At 45.1% G+C, this 24,100-nt stretch overlaps 1 pseudogene; it reads right to left on the bottom strand.

Moving 5' to 3' along the window:
• LOC116861871 overlaps positions 1–24,100 on the bottom strand; it is a 44,576-nt pseudogene that overhangs the window by 3,902 nt on the left and 16,574 nt on the right.

Raw genomic sequence — 24,100 nt, 5'->3', positions numbered from 1 at the left:
CTAGCAGATCCCCTTCCTCCTGTGAGCCTCCTGAGCCTGGGGTCTCTAGCAGACCAGGGCGTGTCTGTGGGGCGAGTCCCTCCCAGACTAGGGTGTCCCCTCCTCTCCTCAGATCTCACCGAGACAGAGCAGGGCTGTGAGGATGAGGGTCATGGCGTCTCTTCTCTCTGGTTTCGGCTGTGCAGATGGAGGGTCGACTGTGACCGCAGGACAGACAGACACACCGGGTGTGGCCATGCGGTGGCCAGTTCTGCCTGTCACGGTGTTGTCACGTCAGCAGCCCTACAGGAAGGGGAACAGTCCCTCCCCTGAGCCCTGCTTTGGTGTCCATGATGGTGCAGCGGGTGGACCTCGAGGCTTCCTGAGATGGCCTATCCGGGTGAGGAGACCAGGGCAGGTCCTTCCCTCCCAGAGCCTCCCCCATGGGTGCTCTTCATCCCCCGCACACCCCTGGTCCTCACCATGGATCGGTCCCCAGACCCAGAGCTGCTGTAGGGGATGTGGGTTCCTGCTGTGCTGGGGAGCTCATGTCAGCACAGACACTTGTATGACATCTCTGAATGGCTCAAGTCAAGGTCATGGTGACAATGAGCCCAGAGGAGAAATACGGGCACATAGGGAAGGGAACACTACCCCGCTCATGGCCCCGGAGCGTGGGCTCTCTTTCTGTCTCAGCCTCCAAGGACTTCTCTGTTTTGCTCTGACACTGTCCACCTCTGGCCTTGCTGGGAACATCCCAGAACATCTGTCCTGACTCCCCGGTGCCCGTTGTTCCTGGGGCAGAGCTGACCTCCTCGCCCCGCGGTCCTGTGTGCGAGCATCAGGGGACGTGTGTTTGGGCTAGAGCTCTGATTTTTCAGGAAAGCGGATCTTCTCTGAGCTATTCTTGGACCGTCCACTGCCAGCCTGACCTTGGGCGGCGTGTCCTTGCTCTGCTCCTCAGTTCCCATCTGCTGCTGTCGTCCTGGACTGCACCCCCCAGAGCGAGTGTGGCGATCGGGTGTCGGGGTCATGGGAGGGATGGGGAGCTGTGAGATTCCAGACTAGGTAAGATGAGCATGGGCTGGAGGTCCTGTTGTGGTGATTGGGTCCCGGATCCAGACTCTGCATCCAGGTGGCTGGTTTGTGTCTGAAATATGCGGACACAGAGACATGCAGGTAGAGGGGGAAATGAGCTTCTCCAGAAGCAGGTGGAACCACAGCAAGGGACAGAGAACTAAGCTGAGTCCCCGCTGCTGCCTGGGACCGCGAGGAAGGGATGATCTTTGCACCCGTGTGGATGCAGAGGGGTTCCCCAGGGTCCTCTCAGTGGGGAGCGCTCAGGGCTCCAGGAGAAGGTTGGGCTGCAACCTCTTGAGAAACAAGAAGGTGTAACTGTCTCTCAGAACAATGTATTACTTAAAATATAACCCATGGGAAGTTTTACTAGTTACCAAGTATGTTTAGATGCAGCCTCAGGCAAAACACATGCTGGCAACAGGCCTCTGGGGGAGAGGATGATATATGGCCTTGAAGCAGAGCAGCTGGGGATGCCCCGCCTGCTCAGGGCGGAACGACAACTGCTTCATTTTTCGGTTATTCCCCCTCCACCCCCAAGAGGGCCTGTGACTAGTTAGATAAGTCCTTTGAATGTGCTTGTTCAACTATAAACTTTATACTGCTTATCCAGACATATTTTGCCCTGCTTCTTGTTTATCTACAAGGCGTATGACTAATGTTTGTCCTTCTTCAGCTCTTCTGTTGGTTACTGTTTCTATCTAATAAAAGCGGGACTGAGGAGTCGTTCAGGGTGACAGTCTTTTCTACTGTCGTCGCCTGCTCCCTTTCTCTTGCAGCTTGTTTGTGCCTCATTCTTCTCCCGTGTGACGTCAGGAAGCGGCAAGTGGCGCCTGAACAGGGACCAGAAATGAAACAGGAGAAGAAGCCCCAACGTGAGTTTTGCCCGGCCGTGCATTTTTCCCACTGGTGAGTTGTGGGTACTTATCGCAGGGTATGGGTAATCTAGAGAGCACAAACGATTATCGCCCTTACGTTTGTCTATTGAGACAGCTCTTAAAAGCGGGAGGAACAAAAGTCAGCAAGGGCCAACTTATGGAGCTTTTAAAAGGAATTTAAGAACCTTGCTCCTGGTTCCCTATATTAGGGACTTTAGATTTACAAACATGGGAAAAAGTAGGTCATGAGTGAAAACTTTTGCATGCTAAAGGAAAACCAATTTCAATTACTATATGGTCTACTTGGACCCTCATTCTCTCCATTTTGGAGCCTTTACAAACCCCTGATTTGGAGAGTGATCATGAGTGTTCAGGAGAAACTAAAAAAGAGGAACCTGAACATGCCATCCAGGAGGAGAAAGAAATTACGAAGGCCACCGTAAAGGAATATATAAGGGAGGCATCTCCTCGTGGTCCTCCAATAGCAGAGCAAAAGGTGCAAATGGCACTGCTGCCATTGGCCCCACCATCCTATAAGAAGGCACCATTTAGTGAAAAAGATGAAAAACACATGCTATCAGCCATTCAGAAAGGCCTCCTTGAAGCACAGCGAGCGGGAGACCTAGATGCCTTACATTTTAATTTCCCGGTTATTATTAGAGAACATGTCACTCCGGGACATGATCCTAACAACCCTAATGGTATCTATGAGGCCAGGCATGAGCCATTTTCCCTTCAAATTATTGAAGGAACTAAAACAGGCAGTACAAAACTATGGAGTTAATTCTCCATTTACAACGGGAATCATTCAAGGCATCGCGGAAGGCAATCGACTTACTCCGATTGATTGGTCATTGTTAGCAAAAACAGTTCTATCTTCAAGTGAGTTCTTGCAATTTATTTTTTTTTATTTTTTAATTTTTTAATAAACATATAATGTATTTTTAGCCCCAGGGGTACAGGTCTGTGAATCGCCAGGTTTACACACTTCACAGCACTCACCACAGCACACACCCCTCCCCCCAATGTCCATAACCCCACCACCCTCTCCCGACCCCTCCTCCCCCCAGCAACCCTCAGTTTGTTCTGCGAGAATAAGAGTCTCTTATGGTTTGTCTCCCTCCCGATCCCATCTTGTTTCATTTATTCTTTTCCTGCGCCCCAAACCCCCCACATTGCATCTCTACTTCCTCATATCAGGGAGATTATATGACAGTTGTCTTTCTCCGATTGACTTATTTCGCTAAGCATAATACCCTCTAGTTCCATCCACGTCGTCGCAAATGGCAAGATTTCATTTCTTTTGATGGCTGCATAGTATTCCATTGTGTATATATACCACATCTTCTTTATCCATTCATCTGCTGATGGACATCTAGGTTCTCTCCATAGTTTGGCTATTGTGGACATTGCTGCTATAAACACTCAGGTGCACATGCCCCTTCGGATCACTACATTTGCATCTTTAGGGTAAATACTCAGTAGTGCAATCGCTGGGTCATAGGGGACCTCTATTTTCAACTTTTTGAGTTCTTGCAGTTTAAAACATGGTGGCAAGATCATGCAGAAACAGCAGCTGCTCATAACAGAGCTCGTGATGTTCCTGTTTCCATGGAGCCGCTCATGGGTGTTGGGCCGTGGGCCCGGGTGCAAGACCAGGTACAAATGAATGATCAAGCTATTGAGCATCTCCGGCGTTGTTGTTTGAGAGCCTGGGAGGGAATAGAATCTCAGGGAGGGAAGTGCTCTTCTTTTCAAAAGGTGATACAAGGTCCAAAAGAACCCTATACTGATTTTATTGTGAGATTCCAAGAGGTTGTCAAAAGACAGATAAATAATCTGGAGGCTGCTGATACCAGTCTTCAGCTGTTGGCTTATGAGAATGCCAACGCTGATTGTAAGAAACTGATAACACCCTTTAAAGGCAAGGGAACACTGACGGATTATATTAAGCTATGCCAAGGATTAGGAACAGAAACCTATAAAGCTGATTTGTTAGCTCAAGCAATGGCTGCTCTGACCACAGGAAAATTTCAAGAACGATGTTTCAACTGTGGGCAAGCAGGGCATACTAAAGCTCAGTGTAGGCAAAAAGGAAAATTCCCTCCACCAAATGTAAAAAATAAATCACCTGGTCTCTCTCCCAAATGTAAAAAGGGAAACCATTGGGCAAGTCAATGTCATTACAAATTTAGCAAGGATGGATCCCCCCTTCAGGGAAACTTATTTCAGGGCAAGCCTTCAGCCCCAAAAATCAAGGGGGCCAATTCTCCCTTAACACCCAGCTTTCAAACAAATGTACTATTTTATATTTATTACATGCTATGGCTGGTAGTGCTGGATTAGATATCCCCATTCCCAAAGATTATCTCTTAATGCCTGCCAAGCTTCCCGTTAAAATTCCAACTAATATTTATGGCCCTTTACTGAAGGGAACCATTGGGTTACTTTTGGGGACATCTGACCTTACTTCAAAGGGAGTACTAGTTCATACCGGCGTTGGGCCTTAACTGAAGGGTCAATCTAAAAACAAAGAAACTCCAATGGGTTTGGAAGCACTGGGAAAACGAGCATATTTGACTGAGAAAATTTTTCAAGATAGACCAACTTGTCATCTTAAAATACAAGGAAAGGAATTTTCAGGTCTAACTGATACGGGAGCTGATAACTCTATCATAAGTTCATTACATTGGCCTAAAAAATGATCATATAATTCCTCTTCTGTTACTATTAGGGGTTAGGGCAGGCTGGCAATGTGTGTCAGAGCTCCAATATTCTTTACTGTGAAGGACCTGAGGGTCAAAAGGGTTATCTGCAGCCATGTATTGTAGACTTATCTATTAACCTTTGGGGGTGAGATTTACTAAATCAATGGGAAGCCTCTCTGGTTATATCTTCCCGTAAGGAGGATTCCCAGATTTTTCACTGAGGGCCACTGCTCCTGAACCCATTAAGTTACATTGGAAGAAAGACAAACCCATTTGGGTGGAGCAGTGGCCCTTAACACCAGAGAAACTACTTACTTTACAAGCCCTGCTTGAAGAACAGGTAAGAAAAGGGCATATTGAAGAATCTCACAGTCCTTGGAATTCACCAGTCTTTGTTATTAAGAAAAATCAGGAAAATGGAGAATTTAACAGACCTTCGTATGGTTACTTTTGTTATCCAACCTATGGGGTCTCTCCAACCTGGATTGCCTTTGCTTAATCTAGTCCCACATGAATGGCCAATAATTATCATAGATTTACAGGATTGCTTTTATACTATACCACTTGCTAAGGAAGACTGTCCCCATTTTGCTTTCACTGTTCCCAGTGAAAATTTAAAAGAACCAGCCAAACGATATCAATGGAGAGTTCTACCACAGGGAATGTTAAATAGCTCCACTATCTGTCAGGAGTATGTGGCAAGAGTTATACAGCTGGTTAGAAATCAATTTCCACAAATTTATCTCATCCATTATATGGATGATATATTATGTGCAGCCTCTGATAACATGCAATTGCAGGATGCATTTAAAATGCTTCAATTACAATTTGAAAAATACAAACTAATTATAGTTCCGGAAAAAATACAAATCACCACACCTTTCTCATATTTGGGCTTCATTATGGACAGGACCTCAGTTAAACCACAGAAAGTTCAAATCCATAGAGATAAAATTACAACCTTGAATGATTTGCAAAAATTATTGGGAGGCATTAATTGATAAGACCTAAAATTGGAATTCCCACCTATGCTTTGCAGCATCTATTTGCCTCTTTAAAGGGAGAGCCTAATTTAAACAGCCCTAGGACCCTATCAAAAGGGGCCTTAAAAGAATTACAATTTGTTGAAAGCCAGATTCAATCAATGCAAACGGATAGAGTCCAGCCTGAGATACCATTAGATCGTCTCATTTTTCATACCCCACATACATGCACGGGATTAATTATTCAGGAAAAACTAATCATAGAATGGGTTTTTCTTCCAAATAATACTGTTAAAACACTCACTACCTATATAGACCATATTGACAGTATTATTCAATTAGGAAGAAAAAGAACTCGCCAAATACAGGGATATGATCCTCAGGTTATTGTTCTGCCTTTAAATAAGACACAAATTGAAACAGCATTCCAAAATAATTTAAATTGGCAAATTGACCTTAGTGGCTTTCCTAGAAACACTTCTTCTCATTATCCCTCTTTACCTGTTGTTTCCTTTTTAAAACATACTATTTTTGTCCTTCCTAAAGTTACTTCTAAAAATCCAATAACAGATGCCCCTACTCACTTTTCTGATGGCTCTGTCAAAGGCAAAGTCCATTATAATGGTCCTACCTCAAAGGTCATATCTACTATCGGTCTCTCAGCCCAGAGATCAGAATTAATGGCGGTTATTACATTGTTTCAAGATGTTTCTTCTGCATTTAATCTGTTATCTGATTCTTTATATACAGTGTATGTTTTACAGCATATTGAAACTGCTACTATTTCTACATCTGATGTCTCCCTCCACTCATTATTTCATCATTTACAATCCCTCATTCATCAGGGCTCTGCCCCTTTCTTTTTTTTTTTTAAAGATTTTATTTATTTATTTGACACACACACACACACACACACACACACACACACACACACACACACAGATAACGAGTAGACAGAGAGGCAGGCAGAGAGGGGGAAGCAGGCTCTCTGCTCAATCCCAGGACCCTGAGATCATGACCTGAGCCGAAGGCAGAGGCTTAACCCACTGAGCCACCCAGGAGCCCCAGGGCTCTGCCCCTTTCTATGCTTCTCATATCCAAAGTCACACTGGCCTTCCTGGGCCATTAACCACAGGTAATGAAATAGCTGATTCTCTTGTTTTCTCAGCTTTTCAGGAAGCTTCCGATTTTCACTCTCTTACACATGTAAACCAAAAAGGACTTCAACACAAATTCCCTATCACTAAGGAACAAGCAAATTCTATTGTCCACTTCTGTCCTTCTTGTGCTGCCATCAATCTGCCTACACAGCCAGCGGGCATCAACCCACGAGGCATAACAGGCAATGAAATATGGCAGATGGTTCTTACTCACATCCCTTCATTTGGGAAACAATCCTTTGTTCATGTTACTATAGATACACATTCTCACTTCATATGGGCTACAGCTCAAACAGGAGAAACTGCTGCACATGTTATCAGACATCTCCACTCTGCCTTTGCAGTCATGGGAATGCCCAAAGCTATAAAAACTGATAATGCACCTGCTTATGTTTCCAGTAAGCTTCAACCCTTCTGTAATTTGTGGAGTATTAAACGTTCCACTGGCATCCCATATAATCCTCAAGGACAAGGAATTGTTGAGCGGGCTAATCAAATATTAAAATTACAGCTTCATAAACAAAAAGAGAAAATACAAGGTCCTCCTCAAAAAATATTAGCACAACTTTTATTTACTCTTAATTTTTTGAATCGTGATGATAAAAACACTGCAGCAATAGAAAGACATTTTAGTAAACAAAAACAAGACAAAACCTATCCTCCAATCTGGTGGAAAATTATTACTTCTAATCAATGGCTCCCTGGTAACTTAGTTACCTGGGGAAAGGGATATGCATGTGTATTACCCGACGAGTCCGTTGAGCCCAAGTGGGTGCCCTTTCATTTTATAAAGTTTCGTCATGAGCAAGAGGAAAAGATTCGGATTTGAACCGGTCCCACCTATCATCAGCTTTGAGGGTCTCACCTTAAAGAGCACTCGGATCACAATACTTGGGACAGACAGAGCAAGGATTCAACTTGGGGCCAGAAAAAGAAGCTGACCAAGAAAGCAGAGGAAGTTCTGGAGAATGAGCAGCATCCTTTCACCCCTAACAACATGGTGGTAACTATGATGGCATTCATCATGGTAGCTGTAAGTCTTGCTGGATGTTATGCACAAATAAATAACTTTACTTATTGGGCTTATATACCCAATCCTCCCCTTCTCCTTCCAGTAGAGTGGGGAGAAGATATAATACCAATTTGTTTGAGTGCCTCAAAATGGGTACCTGGAATTTTGGATCCTAGATTGCCACTATTGCCACTAGAGGAGGGCACAAATATTAATCTTACCTTAGGATATCAAACTAGACCAATATGTATCAACAATCATTCCAGTTGTCTTATCCCTGATGATCAAAGATGGTCGGTAGACTTTCCTACTGATAATTATCTGACTGAAGTTCAGTTACATTTACTCTCCACTAGAGGATTCCTAGCCAATGAATATCAGGGTCCTAGCTATAGCACAGCAGCACCCCCTATTCCTGAATGCAAACTGACACAAATGTGGTCTGATGAGGGAATTCACCCTTATTGGAGGATTGTCGAGCTCCTCGCCCCAGTATTGTTATTAATGATTCCTATGGAATTGTATGGGACTGGTCCCCTAAGGGGATGGCAGTCACCAATTGCATTGGGAGACCCTGCTCCTCTCATCGAAATTTAAAATGGCAAGTTTTTGATGATCTCATCTTACCACAAACCTTAACCTCAGGAGATGCACCTCTGGCCTGGCTTGGGCAAGGACTTTCAGTGCCATCCTCTTTTGTGAATTATCATAAAAGACAAAAGAATTTATGGAAGGTCACCACCACTTTAAATCACATAAGAGTTTGGAATGGCTCTTATATTTGTCAGTCTAATAACTATGCATTCTCCTTTTTCCTAATGAAAGAAGAATGGGTAAAAGCTTGTGTTAGAGATCCCTATGTTTTTGTTATTGGAAAAATGACTTTTGATCATAACAATAGAGAAATAAACTGTCCCAGATGTAAAATGTTCACCTGTATGGATGAGAATTTTCATACAGACAATTCTATCATTATCATAGCTAGAAGAAGAATAGGCATCTACTTACTGGTGAAACACCACCATGTTTGGGAAAGCTCTCCAGATATGCATGTACTTTTAACTGGGTCCATAGAACAAAAAGATTTCTTGGGTTGCTTATAACAGCTATTTTAGGAATTGTAGCCAGTACTGCTACAGCTACCACTGCAGGAATAGCCTTGCATCAAACTGTACAAACCACACAAGTTGTACAAAAGTGGCACGAGAATGCTAGCAAAGCTTGGAATCAACAAACGATCATAGATCAAAAATTAGATGAAAGTTTCTCTGATTTAGAAGCAGCCATGATATATATAGGAGATGATCTTCAAAATATAAAGCTTAGGCTTCACATTTTATGTGGCTGGAATGTTTCTTCCTTCTGTGTTACTCCCCATGCCTATAATGAATCAGAAATATCATGGAGCAAGATTCACTGTCATATCACTAATCATGATGGTGATAATCTAACTTTAGATATTAAATGACTTCAAGATACTGTTCAAGGCATTACTTACTCATCATTACAATCAGTTCCAGGACTGAGTGTTGCACAAAGAATTAATGATATTCTGTCTAATTTAAACCCTTTTACTTGGATCAAACAAACTGGTCTTGGGGTTATAGGTGAAATGATTATTCTTTTTATTGCTACAATCTTTTTATGCTTAGTCCTCAGATGCACGCAAAAATCCCTCCAACGACTGATGGATTAAGAAGTTGCAAAATCAACTTTTCTACTTCTGTACAACAAAAAGGGGGAAATGTAACTGTCCCTCAGAACAATGTATTACTTAAAATATAATCCATGGGAAATTTTACCAGTTACCAAGCACATTTAGATGCAGCCTCAAGAAAAACACATACTGGCAACAGGCCTCTGGGGGAGAGGATGATATACGGCCTTGAGGCAGAGCAGCTGGGGATGCCCAGCTAGCTCAGGGTGGAACGCCGCCTGCTTCATTTTTCCGTTATCTCCCCTTTCCCCGCTGAAGGCACCTGTGGCTAATTAGATAGGTCCTTTGAATGTGCTTGTTCAACTATAAACTTTATACTGCTTGATCAGACATATTTTGCCCTCCATCTTGTTTATCTACAAGGCCTATGACTAATGTTTGTCCTTCTTCGGCTCTTCTGTCTGTTGGTTACTGTTTCTATCTAATAAAAGTGGGACTGAGGAGTTGTTCGGGGTGACAGTCTTTTCTACTGTTGTCCCCTGATCCTTTTCTCTTGCAGCGGACTTGTTTGTGCCTCATTCTTCCCTGGTGAGCCGTCATGAAGTGGCAAGAAGGGATTCAGGATTGAATCCCTTAATACCCAGAGGGGGCTTCCTCTCCTAGCAGTGGAATCTTATACTCTCACAAGGGGACGTGGATGCCAAGGGCAGAAACCGCTGCGGGCATGCCCACCTCACCATGCCTAAGTCCTAGCGCAGCTATAGGAGGAACCTGTCTGGAAAATCAGGTGAATGGAAATTCAGCCTTCCAACAAGGGTCACCACAAGAAGGAATCCTAACAACAAGAAACAGTGCTACAAAAGACAACCACAATGCTCATTAAGAATGCTCTCACTGTATGCATGAAAGTACAATGCTAGGAAGATACAGACTTATCTTAAGTGAACGCTGTGTTTAAATGTCTGAGAGGAAAAGGAGGACCTTGACTTTTTGAGACAAGAGGCAATTGTAGAAATGAATTAGAGATCTTAATGGTGGAGCACCTGGGTGGCTCAGTGGGTTAAAGCCTCTGCCTTCGGCTCAGGTCATGATCCCAGGGTTCTGGGATCGAGCCCCACATCAGGCTCTCTGCTAGGCAGGGAGCCTGCTTCCCTTCCTCTCTCTGCCTCTCTCTCTGCCTACTTGTGATCTCTCTCTCTCTCTGTCAGATAAATAAACAAAATTTAAAAAAAAAGAAAGAAAGACTTGATAATGTTGTCTGCCAACAGCCTAAGAGGTAAGTAGTTGAGCGTTTTCCACAGATGAGGAAAGATCATTTAAATGGTAGTGGACACACATTTAAAAATAAAACCTGTATCTTCATACTTCATAGTAAAAGATGAAAAAGGTAAAGTAAAGTAAAGTAAAGTAAAAAGATGAAAAAGGCAGAAATCCAGGGTAAATTAGGTTTTAAAATTCTACATTTTATCATACATTTCAACATGGTTCATGTTATTTGTGAATTTCACCTCAATTGAACAATATGCAATGAGGGCTGGTCTGGGCCACAAAAACTTCCTGACACTCCTTCCTGGGGAAAATGCAAATATCATTCATAAAATGAGACACTCACCCAAAGGCAGAAACAGGTGTCAGAATATACTGGAAAACATCGCCAAGGAATTCATTATTGGGAGAGAATTTTACACTGATCCAGGTTACTAGTGAGGGTGAACATGAGAACACCGGCAGGGACAGATTCCTTTGTTCTGGGACCAGGAGACATATCTGCCCTGTTGGGACTCTGGTCCCCTTGCTCAAGTCAGCGTGTCAGGCTGTGCCTTCAGGAGAGATGGGGAGGAGCTGTGGGTTAGATCCTCAACCACCAGATGGCTTTCCCTCCAAACAGCTGGGTCTTGTCCTTTCCCTGGTGTGTGAAGATGTTAAGAAATATGTAGATAAAGAAAGACAACCATATCTGCCAGAGGAAATCTTAGCAGTGACTTCCAAAATCTTCCATATCACCCAGTCCTTTCCAAACTTCATATAATTGACAAAAAGTTTTTAAGTGTAATGTTTATTTTGAAAACTTGGTTTTACTAATAGAATGTCCTTTTTTTTAAAAAAAATTTCTTTTCAGCATAACAGTATTCATTGTTTTTGCAGCACACCCAGTGCTCCATGCAATACGTGCCCTCCCTAATATCCACCACCTGGTTCCCCAACCTCCCACCCCCCGCCCCTTCAAGACCCTCAGGTTGTTTTTCAGAGTCCATAGTCTCTCATGGTTCACCTCCCCTTCCAGTTTCCCTCAACTCCCTTCTCCTCTCCATCTCCCCATGTCCTCCTTGTTATTTGTTATGCTCCACAAATAAGTGAAACCATATGATAATTGACTCTCTCTGCTTGACTTATTTCACTCAGCATAATCTCTTCCAGTCTTGTCTATGTTGCTACAAAAGTTGGGTATTCATCCTTTCTGATGGAGGCATCATACTCCATAGTGTATATGGACCACATCTTCCTTATCCATTCGTCCGTTGAAGGGCATCTTGGCTCTTTCCACAGTTTGGCGACCGTGGCCATTGCTGCTATAAACATTGGGGTACAGATGGCCCTTCTTTTCACTACATCTGTATCTTTGGGGTAAATACCCAGTAGTGCAATGGCAGGGTCATAGGGAATCTCTCTTTTTAATTTCTTGAGGAATCTCCACACTGTTCTCCAAAGTGGCTGCACCAACTTGCATTACCACCAACAATGTAAGAGGATTCCCCTTTCTCCACATCCTCTCCAACACATGTTGTTTCCTGTCTTGCTAATTGTGGCCATTCTAACTGGTGTAAGGTGGTATCTCAATGTGGTTTTAATTTGAATCTCCCTGATGGCTAGTGAAGATGAACATTTTTTCATGGGTCTGATAGCCATTTGTATGTCTTCATTGGAGAAGTGTCTGTTCATATCTTCTGCCCATTTTTTGATATGATTATCTGATTTGTGTGTGTTGAGTTTGAGGAGTTCTTTAGAGATCCTGGATATCAACCTTTTGTCTGTAGTGTCATTTGCAAATATCTTCTCCCGTTCCGTGGGTTGCCTCTTTGTTTTGTTGACTGTTTCCTTTGCTGAGCAGAAGCTTTTGATCTTGATGAAGTCCCAAAAGTTCATTTTTGCTTTTGTTTCCTTTGCCTTTGGAGACATATCTTGAAAGAAGTTGCTGTGGGTGATATCGAAGAGGTTACTGCCTATGTTCTCCTCTAGGATTCTGAAGGATTCCTGTCTCACGTTGAGGTCTTTTATCCATTTCGAGTTTATCTTTGTGTATGGTGTAAGAGAATGGTCGAGTTTCATTCTTCTACATATAGCTGTCCAGTTTTCCCAGCACCATTTATTGAAGAGACTGTCTTTTTTCCACTGTATATTTTTTTCCTGTTTTGTCAAAGATTATTTGACCATAGAGTTGAGGGTCCATATCTGGGCTCTCTACTCTGTTCCACTGGTCTATGTGTCTGTTTTTATGCCAGGACCATGCTGCCTTGGTGATCACAGCTTTGTAGTAAAGCTTGAAATCAGGTAACGTGATGCTGCCAGTTTTATTTTTGTTTTTCAACATTTCCTTAGTGATTCGGGGTCTCTTCTGATTTCATACAAATTTTAGGATTATTTGCTCCGGCTCTTTGAAAAATACTGGTGGAGGGGTGGCTCAGTGGGTTAAAGCCTCTGCCTTCGGCTCAGGTCATGATCCCAGGGTCCTGGGATCGAGCCCCGCATTGGGCTCTCTGCTCAGCAGGGAGCCTGCTTCCTCCTCTCTCTGCCTGCCTCTCTGCCTACTTGTGATCTCTGTCTGTCAAATAAATAAATAAAATCTTAAAAAAAAAGAAAAATACCGGTGGAATTTTGATCGGAATGGCATTAAAAATATAGATTGCCCTAGGCAGTATAGACATTTTAACAATATTTATTCTTCCGATCCAAGAGCATGGAATGGTCTTCCATCTTTTTGTGTCTTCTTCAATTTCTTTCATGAGTGTTCTGTAGTTCCACGAGTACAGATCCTTTACCTCTTTGGTTAGGTTTATTCCCAGGTATCTTATGGTTCCTGTTGCTATAGTAAATGGAATTGATTCTCTAATTTCCCTTTCTGTATTTTCATTGTTAGTGTATAAGAAAGCCACTTTTTAAAATTCAAATTCAATCAGCCAACGTGTAGTACATCAGTCATTTCAGATGGAGAGCTTAGCTATTTATCAGTTGCATAGAACACCCAGTGTTCACTTTAAAAAAATCATCAGGCTAGTTTGTTCTGGTGTGTAGAACAGATTACGACACTCCTGAGATCTGGATTTTTTTTTTTTTACTGTGTTATGTTAGCGACCATACAGTACTTCATTTGTTTCTGATGCAGTGTTCCAAGATTCATTGTTTGCGTATAACACCCAGTGCTCCATGCAGTCTGTGACATCCTGAATACAAATCCCCGGGCTCACCCATCCCCCACCCTCCCAAAACCGTCAGTTTGTTTCTTAGAGTCTATAGTCTCTCATGGTCCATCTCCCCCTCTGATTCCCCACCTTCACTTTTTCCTTTCCTTCTCCTAATGTCCTATATGCTATTCCTTATGTTCCACAAATAAGTGAAACCGTATGATAATTGGTTCTCTCTGCTTGACTTATTTTACTCAGCATAATCTCCTCCAGTCCCATCCATGTTGATGCAAAAGTTGTGTATTCATCCTTTCTGATGGCTGAGTTATATTCCATTCCACAACATCTTCTTTATCCATTTGTCTGTTGAAGGGCATCTTGGCTCTTTCTACAGTTTGGCTGTTTGTAGATATTGCTGCTATGAACATTGGGGGTGCATATGGTCCTCCTTTTCACATCTTTTCACATTCTTTTACATCTCTATCTTTGGGGCCAATACCCAGTAGTGCCATTGCTGGGACATAGGGTAGCTCTATTTTTAACTGTTTCCTAAAGTGGCTACACAAATTTGCCTTCCCACCAACAGTGTAGGAGGGTTCCCCTTTCTCCACATTCTCGCCAACTTTTGTTGTTTCTTGCCTTGTGGATTTTTGCCAATTTAACTGGTGTAAGGTGGTATCTCAATGTGGTTTTGACTTGCATCTCCCTGATGGCTAATGATGATGAACATTTTTTCATGTTTATATTAGTCATTGGTATGTCTTCTTTGGAGAAGTGTCTGTCCTTGTCTTCTGCCCATTTTTTGACTTGATTATCTGGTTTTTTTTGGTGTTGAGTTTGAGAAGTTCTTTACAGATCTCGGACATCAGCCCTTTGTCTGTAGTGTCATTTGTGAATATCTTCTCCCATTCCGTAGGTTGCCTCTTTGTTTTATTGACTGTTTCCTTTGCTGTGCAGAAGGTTTTTACCTTGATAAAGTCCTAAAATTTTGTTTTTACTTTTGTTTCCCTTGCTTTTGGAGACGTGTCTTGAATGAAGTTGTTGTGGCCAATGTCAAAGAGCTTACTGTCTATATTCTCCTCCGGGATTTTGATGGATTCCTGTCTCACATTGAGGTCATTCATCCATTTTGAGTTTATCTTTGTGTATGGTGTAAGAGAATGGCCCAGTTTCATTCTTCTTCATGTGGCTGTCCAATTTCCCCAGCACCATTTATTGAAGAGATTGTCTTTTTTCCACTGGATATTTTTTTTCTGCTTTGTCAAAGATTAGTTGACTGTAGAGCTGAGCTATGATTTTCAAAAAGAATGAAAACAAGCTATTTCCAGAGCTGCAAATTCTTAGCTATTTTCTGCCCTTACTTCAATGAAAGGAACACTGCATGGTGAAATCCAATTAGAAAAGCAAATAATCCTTAATGAAGAAAGACTATTAGATAGTGAGAAGAAACAGCAAAAAAAAAAAATGCTTTGTAAGGTTACATTTGCATCTACTTACACATATGTATATATATTTAAGAAAGCTGAATTAAACTATTAGTTGCATGCAAATATTTGAAACATGTGGATGACAGAAATGGAGCTTTTGGGGAAAAAAAGTAAGCAGTAAGAGCTCAGATAATGTTGAATTGTGCGCTTTTCTTACTAAAGTGGAGGACAGACTTAAAAATTGTTCAAAACTGTTGTGTCTGGGTGGCTCAGTCACTTCAACTACCAATTCAAGATTTTGGCTCAGGTCATCATCTTAAGGTACCAGGATCCAGCCTGCTAATGGGCTCTATACTCAGTGTGGAGTTGGCTTTGAGATTCTCTCTCTCCCTCTCCCTCTGGACCATAACCCTGAACTCCCTCTCTCTCAAAAATTGTTCAAAATTGGGGCGCCTGGGTGGCTCAGTGGGTTAAGCCGCTGCCTTCAGCTCAGGTCATGATCTCAGGGTCCTGGGATCGAGTCCCGCATCGGGCTCTCTGCTCAGCAGGAAGCCTGCTTGCTTCCCTCTCTCTCTCTGCCTGACTCTCCGTCTACTTGTGATCTCTGTCTGTCAAATAAATAAATAAAATCTTTAAAAAAAAATTGTTCAAAATTATAAATGACAATTCCTAGAAAGACAATGCAGGTAGACACTTAAATTTAGAAACACAATGTATAACTTTCAAAATCATTAGTGTAATTGTAGAAACCAAATAAATATTTTTTCCAGCTATTTATTTTTTAAATTTAATTAAAAAAATTGAAGTCTAATTAACACAGTGTTGTATTAGTGCCAGGTGTACAATAGAATGGCTCAACGGTTCTACCCATCACTCAGCCTTCATCACAGTAGGTGAACTCTTCATCTCCTTCATGCATGTGCCCTCTAGCAACCACCAGTCTCCCTATATATTTAAGAGTCTGGGTATTTTTTTTTCTCTCTTTTTTATCTTTGTTTGTTTGGAAAACACATGAATCTTCATCAAACAAGAAGTCTGGGAAGTCAGGCGTGCTTGGGTGGCTCAGTTGTTAAGCGTCTGTCTGCCTTTGGCTTAGGTCATGATCCCAAGGTCCTGGGACTGAGCCCCGCATAGGGCTCTCTGCTCTGCAGAGAACCTGCTTCTCCCTCTCCTACTCCCTCTGCTTGTGTTCCCTTCTCGCTGTGTCTCCCTCTGTCAAATAAATAAATAAAATCTTAAAAAAAAAGAGGTCTGGAAAGTCAGAAGGAAGCTAGGAGAATGTAGGGTATCTTCACACATGGGGAGGAAAGGACATCCTGTACATGGTTGGTGAGAATTTTAACTGGTGGCGCCATGATGGAAAAACAGTATGACATTTCATCAAAAAATTAACACTAGAACTGCTGAATGTTCCATCAGTGTCACTTCTGAGTATGTGTGAAAAGAAAGGAAACAGGATCTTGAAGAGGTGTGCACACTCCTATCTTCAGTGCAGCTTTATTCACAATAGCCGAGATATGGAGACAACCATATCCATCAATGGCCAAAAATGGATGAATGGATAGAGAATATGTCGTTTATATACATACGAGTATTATTCAGTCATGAGAAAGAAGGAAGTCCTGCTGTTTGCAACAATAAGGATGGACCTTGAGGGCGTTATACTAAATGAAATAAATCAGACAGAGGAAGACAAATACATGTTGATTTAATTATGTGTGGAATCTACAAAAGTCATCCTCGTAGAAGCAGACACAAGGAATGGTAGAATAGTGATGAGCAGGGGCCGGGTGGGTGTGGGAAGCAGGGAAATGGTTGCCAAAGGCTACCAATTTCCAAGTATAAGATGACTAAGTTCTGGAGATGTCATGCACAGTGTTGTGATGATAGTTAATACTACTGTATTAAGTCTGAGAAAGTTGCTTATAGAACAGATCTTCAGTGTTCTCACCACAAAAAAAGGGTAATTTTGTGATGTGAGGGAGGTGTTAGTTAAAGGCATGCAGTAATCCCCTTGCAGTATCTCTCAATCAATACCTTACACCTTAAATTTACATGGTTATAAGATGTGTTTTCACTCCACAGCACCTCCCTTCCATTTCTGCCAGACCTGGGTCTTCAAGCTGAAGTGAGTCTGTAGTAGGCAGCAAACGGTTGGGCATTGCTTCTTTCTATCCATTCAGTTACCCTTATGTGTTTTGATAATCCATTTACACTGAAAGTGGATATTATTATGCGAAGACTCGCCATTGCCATCTGATTTGTTGTTTTCTAGCTTCTTTGTTTCTTTCTGACTCTCGTGAGGTGGTATTGGGATAGAGAGAAATTCACAGGATGTTATATATGAGTAATTTGATGTAGAAATTCTACAGGAAAGGGGAGCCACTCCTTCCTCATGTGCTTTCTCCAATTCCCCCTGATTCAGGACCAAGATGAGGCCTGTTGGGGTTGAATCCTACCTCTGAAGTGGCCCCCACATCTTTATGGATGACCTTCAGCTCAGTTCAGATTCATGGGGAAGGACGAGGTCTGAAAGTCACATAAACCGAGTTTAAATCCTTAATTGCATACCCTGTGGTCCTTAAGTATTTGTTGAGAGACCCACCTTCTCACTTGGGACATGGCTCATTCTTTGGTTAGACTCAGGTGAGGGTCAATGGGTAGATGGGGAACATCTTTGAGGGGACCTCAATGCCAACATGTGAAGTATTGGCTACATTCATTCAAGAATGACTTTGGTTGATACTCAAGATCTAGAGGAAATCGAGGCTCACTCCATCCCACTCGAGGTGGAAGTGACCAGAACCTCGAAGATAGAAGGACACACATATACACATCGGTGGGTATTCTCAGCAGCTGTCTGCGTTTGGCTCCTCCTCACGTGGGAGAGACGACTGTAATCATGACTTCCCAACTCTGCATTCAGTGAATTCCCACAGGTGGCTTCAAGTTGGCCACAGAGTGAGTATTTTCACCAAAGAAATCAATAAAGGCCTTAAATCAGGACTTTTGCAAAAATGGCATTTTCTTAAAGCCAGTTGACCCACAGCTTGTGGTTCTCACTACACACACCGGATGCTCATCCCAAGTGATGATACCACTAGAGAAACTGTATCGTTTATCATGTGATGAAGAGGGAATGTCTTGTGGGTCCAGATCCTTCTTTTCCAGAATGATTTTTGATGTATTTTTCCAAACTGGACTTGCTGTGCATCCATCTGTTCAGTATTTAAAACAGAATCTCTGTTCTGAGCTGAAGAGTATACACACTGGGGAATAGAGGAAAAAGCATTCCATGAACCTGGACCAGAGAAAAAAGGTGGAGAGAGAGCTACTGGGGAGGATTAGCCTCACGTCATAGGGTTGAGGAAAGAAGGAAGCCAGTCCAGAAAGTGTCAAGGAAAAGCCAGGAAGGAGAAGTGCCGGGGCGAGAAATTACCACAATTTAATTGCTGAAGAGGCACCATAGCACCGACCCAGACATTTTCCTGCATCAAAACCATGTTAACACCCAGAATATTCTCAGTACAATATTTCCCCAACTTATGCACAGGTATTCTTCCAGAAACTCTTGGTATCATCCATTCCATTTTCAAAGTTCTACTTTGAAAGACTTTGAAGACTGTCCGTCTTCTCGCTCTCACGTGTGTGTCCCACTGCATCTTGGGGTCTTCCTTGATGGTGCCGAGTTTGAAAGAGCAGCACCCCGAGAACCATCAGGATCAAGGCAGAGATCCCCAACCGGATGAGATTCTCCATGGTGTAATCTTGGCTGTTTGACGCTAGAGACCGTGGACAAAGAGATTGTGGTGGTCAGAGCGTGTTGACATGACCCTGGCATCCTACATGTCCACGTTCCTGCATTTATTGACAGGATGTGTCCCTGTGAGCCCACCACATAACTCTGAATTTCTCCTTATTCATCCATTCTGGAGGCTGACTTGTTTTGGGTTCTCTGAGGGCACCAGCTACACCTGAGAGGCAAAAATATAGAGCCTGTGGTTGGGGAGACATAGAAATACTTAAGTAATCTCTTTTCTCCTCTCCAGGGAGTCCCTGAATCTTGCTAATACCATCTCAGTCCCTTAAGGTAAGCGTCTCTAGGGTCTCACCTTCCATCTAATTAGGAGGCAATAATAAATATGGGAAGCTTCGTTTTTATCCTGAGGACCAGGAACATGGAGGAGTGAAAAGCAGGGTCCACCTTTTCATTCCTGCACATCAGCCAGCTCCTTCTGGTCCCTGAGTTGGGATTATATATTTCTACATCACTTTCCATCTTTATCTATACATGTGTTCTTTTTTGAAAATAACATGTGATCTGACGAACACTGGCTCTTATCCACAATGAATGAATCATTGAACATTACACCAAACATTAATAATGTACTTATATGTTGGCTAATTGAACTTAATAAAAATAAATGTTGGATTATATAGCACACATCAGGCATTTTCCTACGAGCAAGGATTTCCGTAATTCACATCACTGCTAATCATTCACTCAATGTGTTGTCTAGATATGAAGGTGGATGAGAAACAGGCAGAAAAGACCACAACAAACCACCTGATCAAAGATAGAAGATGGGCACATGGATGAACACACAGAGATCGGTCTTGGAATATCAAGGAATACCAGGTAACTCTAGGACTGGGGAGGGAACGCTAGACTTGGATTCTTATGGAAGATGTTTTGGAGGATGGCCTGATCCAGGTGACACATTTGTGCTATTGGAAATTGGGCAGAAATCTAACCTCTCTCTCTTTCTTTTCACATCATACAAAAGTTACTGATGCAGAAAGGGCACGTTCAGAGCACAGAAGTCCCAAGAAAGAGGAATTCCTGAAACATCTTCCAGAGAACTCACTGGTACCAAATTTCCAATCTGGTTTAGTCTTTTGAAATCCAGGATAGGATTCAACCTTTGGTAACTGGGAGAACAAAGTCTCAGATATGAATGGAGTTTTGTCAGTGTCTCAGTCAGGAGTGGCCGGTCCAGCTCAGCTCGAGCTGCGACTTCCAGGGACTCCCCAGCCTCCTGAAATGAAGATGAGAGTCACCCTTTACTGTGCTCTACCTATGGTGGGCCTGGTTCCACAGGTGCCATGATAGTCTGACTTTCTACATAGCAGCACCCAGCACAGAGATAGCCAGCTCTTCTCTGCACCTGACCTGGGCTTCCTCAGGCTTTTCCTCTCCCACTAACACACAGTGCGCCCCCACGATCTCAATATTGCTGGAGACACGAGGCGACTCTCTTCAAATCCCCCCAACCCCCATCTCCAGGTCCAGTGGGAACAACCCCTCTGTATATATGAAGTGCAGAGGATCAACTTAGTTCAGCCCCGGACTGGAGAGGTTGTGTATGCTCTAGGCTAAGAGGGCTCCATTCCCAGCAGACATGAAGATTGTCTGTGGGGTGTGGGAGTGTAGACTCCAAAAGAAGGGGGTGCTGAGGGGCTGTGCTGGGTCTTCTGTCCTACTCAGCCCTACTGCTCCTTGTCACAGCTTGTCTTTTATACTCTTTTGTCTCCTCCTTGCAGTTAGCTAGTCCTGCCTCTGTCCCTCTGGTTGGGGTAAAACATGGAGAGAGCACGGCACTCTCCATCTTTTCATCCCCCCAGAGAGGGATAACACAGTGGCTGAGCTCCTTGTTGTTCCCTCCTTCCCCTCCCAGCCCAGAGCTCTCCAGGGACCGGACTGTGACTCAAGCATCAGAGCCCTCAATGGACATGGGTGTGGACTCCTCACCTGAAACCAGGATCTCCAGGGGGTCACTGGGCTGTGACAACAGGTAGGGGACGTTGCTGTGTGAGCCGTAGCACCGGTAGGTCCCCTCGAGGTCTGAGGTCACGGGACTCAGGGTGAAGTTGACCTGATAAGGTATCGCTATGTCCTGCAGATGAAGGACCTGGGGAGGGTCGGACCCCTCCTTGGACAGGTGGAAGGTATCAAACCAGATCTCAGAGTGACACTGCAGGGTCACGTTCTCTCCCCAGGACACTGACGTCCCCGGCTCGGCCGAGAGGGACGGTTTCTCATACATTCCTGGGGGAGAGGAAGGTCGTGACATGTAAAGAGCCACTCCCTCTCTACATGCCCTTGACCCTGGGCTGGGGGGCCACATCCTCTCTCCAGGGACTCTGTGTGGGACCCCCTCTCGGCACCTCCCATCTCTCTGAGTGGGTGTCCTTTATCTCCATGGCCCTCACTGTCCCTCTCTCAGTCCCTGTCTCTAGACCACATCCCTGCCTCAGCCTATGATCCTGGCCCTCTTTCTGGACCCCATCACCCAGGGACAACCGTGGTCCCAGGCCCTGAGCAGACAGGACATGGGTCAGGGAGCTCCTCACCTGTGATCAGGACAACCAGAGGGGCACTGGGGGCCGACCAGGTGGAGGAGATCTTGTGTCCACAGTAGCATCGGTACCGGCCCCCGTGGGTGTGGCTCACAGGGCCCAGGGGGAAGTTGGGGCTGAGTTGCCCTTCTAGACTCTGGGGAGCTCTGAGCTCCTCGTCCTTGGTCAGAGCGAATCTCTCAAAGCCGGTCTCTGAGCGACACTGGAGGGTCACACGGTCTCCAGACTGCACCAGGGAGCGCGGCTGGGCCAAGAGGGAGGGCGCCCTGTAGACACCTGGACAGCAGGGGACAGTGGTACTGGGGACGCACTCCCCGCATGGCCCACAGCCTGCAGTGAGGCTCTCATGGGCCCCTCCCACGTTCTCCCACCTGTGGTTCTGGCCCCAGGACAACAGTGTCACCCAGCCCCCATCAACCTCAGGGTTCCACTGCGCATATAGCTTAGGTCAGTCATCTGGGTCCAGGAGGTAGATGGGGTGAGGCAGGGGCCCCCCTCACCTGTGACCTGAAGGTGCAGAGGGTCACTGGGATGTGACCACGAATCCGGGTATGACTTGGAAGAAAGGTAACATCTGTAGGTCCCCGCATGGGAGGTGTTCACGGGGCCCATGTGGAAGAGCCCCTGCCTCCTCTCACGATGGAACTTCCATTCCAGGTGTTGGGGCGCATCAGCCCCCCGCTCCTTCAGCAGATGGAATGACCCCTGTGGCCATGATGAGCTACAGGAGAGGGACACGTTCCCTCCCAAGGCCACCACAGGGCCTGGGTTGGCTGAGAGGGAGGGTGTGGGATACTGTCCTGAGGGAGAAGGAGGGAGCTGGTTACAGGACCATCACCCCACGGACCCGACGAACCCCATGTACTGTGGGCTGTGAACAAGGGGTCCCCGTGAAGCCACAGTCCATTCCCTTCTGCCTGGAGGAGGGGCCCAGGGGGAGGGGACCATCTCCTGCTCTCACCTATCATCACCAGGGACAGGAGTTCACTCAGCTGTGACCAGCTCTCCCCGCTCCGATATGCACACCGGTATCGCCCTACATCGTGTAAGCTCATGTATGTAATGGAGAAACTGGCCTTGTTGCTGGAACCCTGTGAGGTCTCCAAGGTCTCCGAGACCCTTTCTTTATACAGATAGTAGACGTCGGCCTCCAGAGATGCCTGACACCAGATGGTCACACGGCTCCCCTTGGTGACCATGGAGCTGGGATAAGCCCAGATGGAGGGTTTGGGGAGGGTCCCTGGAAAGGAATCAGATGGGGAGTTGCAAGGGGGCCCTTCTCCTCTCAGTTTCCCACCTGTCACCCCAAGGCCCCTCCCACATGAGTCACTATCAGCCCTGACCCTCTTGCCCCTCAGCTGCTCAGGGGGTGGTTGGTAGAGACAGGAGATCTGGGGAACACTCACGCATCTGTGCCTGGTCCCACAGGCCCCAACACAGCCCTGGAAGAGAGTTCCTGTGAGTGCCTCCCACACCCACACGTAGCTGCTCCAAGCCTGGTCTGGGCCCCTGGGTGCTGGGGTCACAGCTGGGGCTGAGCACACGCCTCCCCCAAGAAGTTCTGTCCCTACTGATCCTCCCCAGCCCTGAGGTCTCCCAGGGACCCGGACCAGGGGACAGGAGGGGGGCGACCCCATCCCTCCTCTTTTCCAGAAAGCTCACCGAGGCAGAGAAGAGCAGTGAGGGTCGGAGTCCTGGCGCTGCCCCCCATGGTCCTCAGCGGTGCAGACAGCTTATAACGTCCTCAGCGTGAGCTGGACAGACAGATGCACAGGGTGTGGTACAACCCAGGCCCCGTGTTCCTCATCACGCGTCCTAGAGGGATGGCCTCACAGGAAGGGGAAGAGCCCCCGCGGGGCCTCTCTCTGCTCTCCCTGAAGGGTGAGCCGAGGGCAGTGAGTCCTGGGACCTTTCAGACAGACTGAGTCTTGTCTCCCCAGACCCCACTCTGTCTGCTTCCTCCCCAGCAAGCCCAGGTCTAGAGAGTAGCTGGTTCTGGCCCTCGAGGCTGGGGGAGGTAGGGCAGGGCCTGGGAATCAGCCCCATTTCAGTTCCCCTTCTGCCCTGTCTCACACAGAGGCTGGGTGTCCTGGGCTGAGACACTTCCCTTTCCTGAGCTTCTGTCAACGCAAGTTTTCGTCCTTCCTCCCAGCACGTTGGCAATCAGCCCGTGTGCAGTGAGCAGTGGCCACATCCCGTCATGGTACCAGGCACTGGAGACTCATTGGTGAGGGGACAGTCTTGTTCCTTCCCTGGATGCGTGGGGCTGTGACAGTGACAGCAGACCATACAAACCCTTGACAAAGGGAAATCAGCCCATAGTTTTGGTAGACCAAAGAGAAGGAGAGAAACTGAGGATAGAGAGCCCCATGTGGGGACCCTCTGGGATGGAGAGTCCAACACAAGACGGGGCAAAAGCAAGTGTTCTGAGTGGTATCATCCTTGCCCAAGATGCTGAA

Source organism: Lontra canadensis, unplaced genomic scaffold, assembly GCF_010015895.1.
Source record: "Lontra canadensis isolate GAN:19392208 unplaced genomic scaffold, GSC_riverotter_1.0 scaffold206, whole genome shotgun sequence".
Taxonomy (NCBI): Eukaryota; Metazoa; Chordata; class Mammalia; order Carnivora; family Mustelidae; genus Lontra; species Lontra canadensis.
Note: the sequence above shows the minus strand (reverse complement) of the source record. Positions and strands in the feature narration are given on the sequence as shown.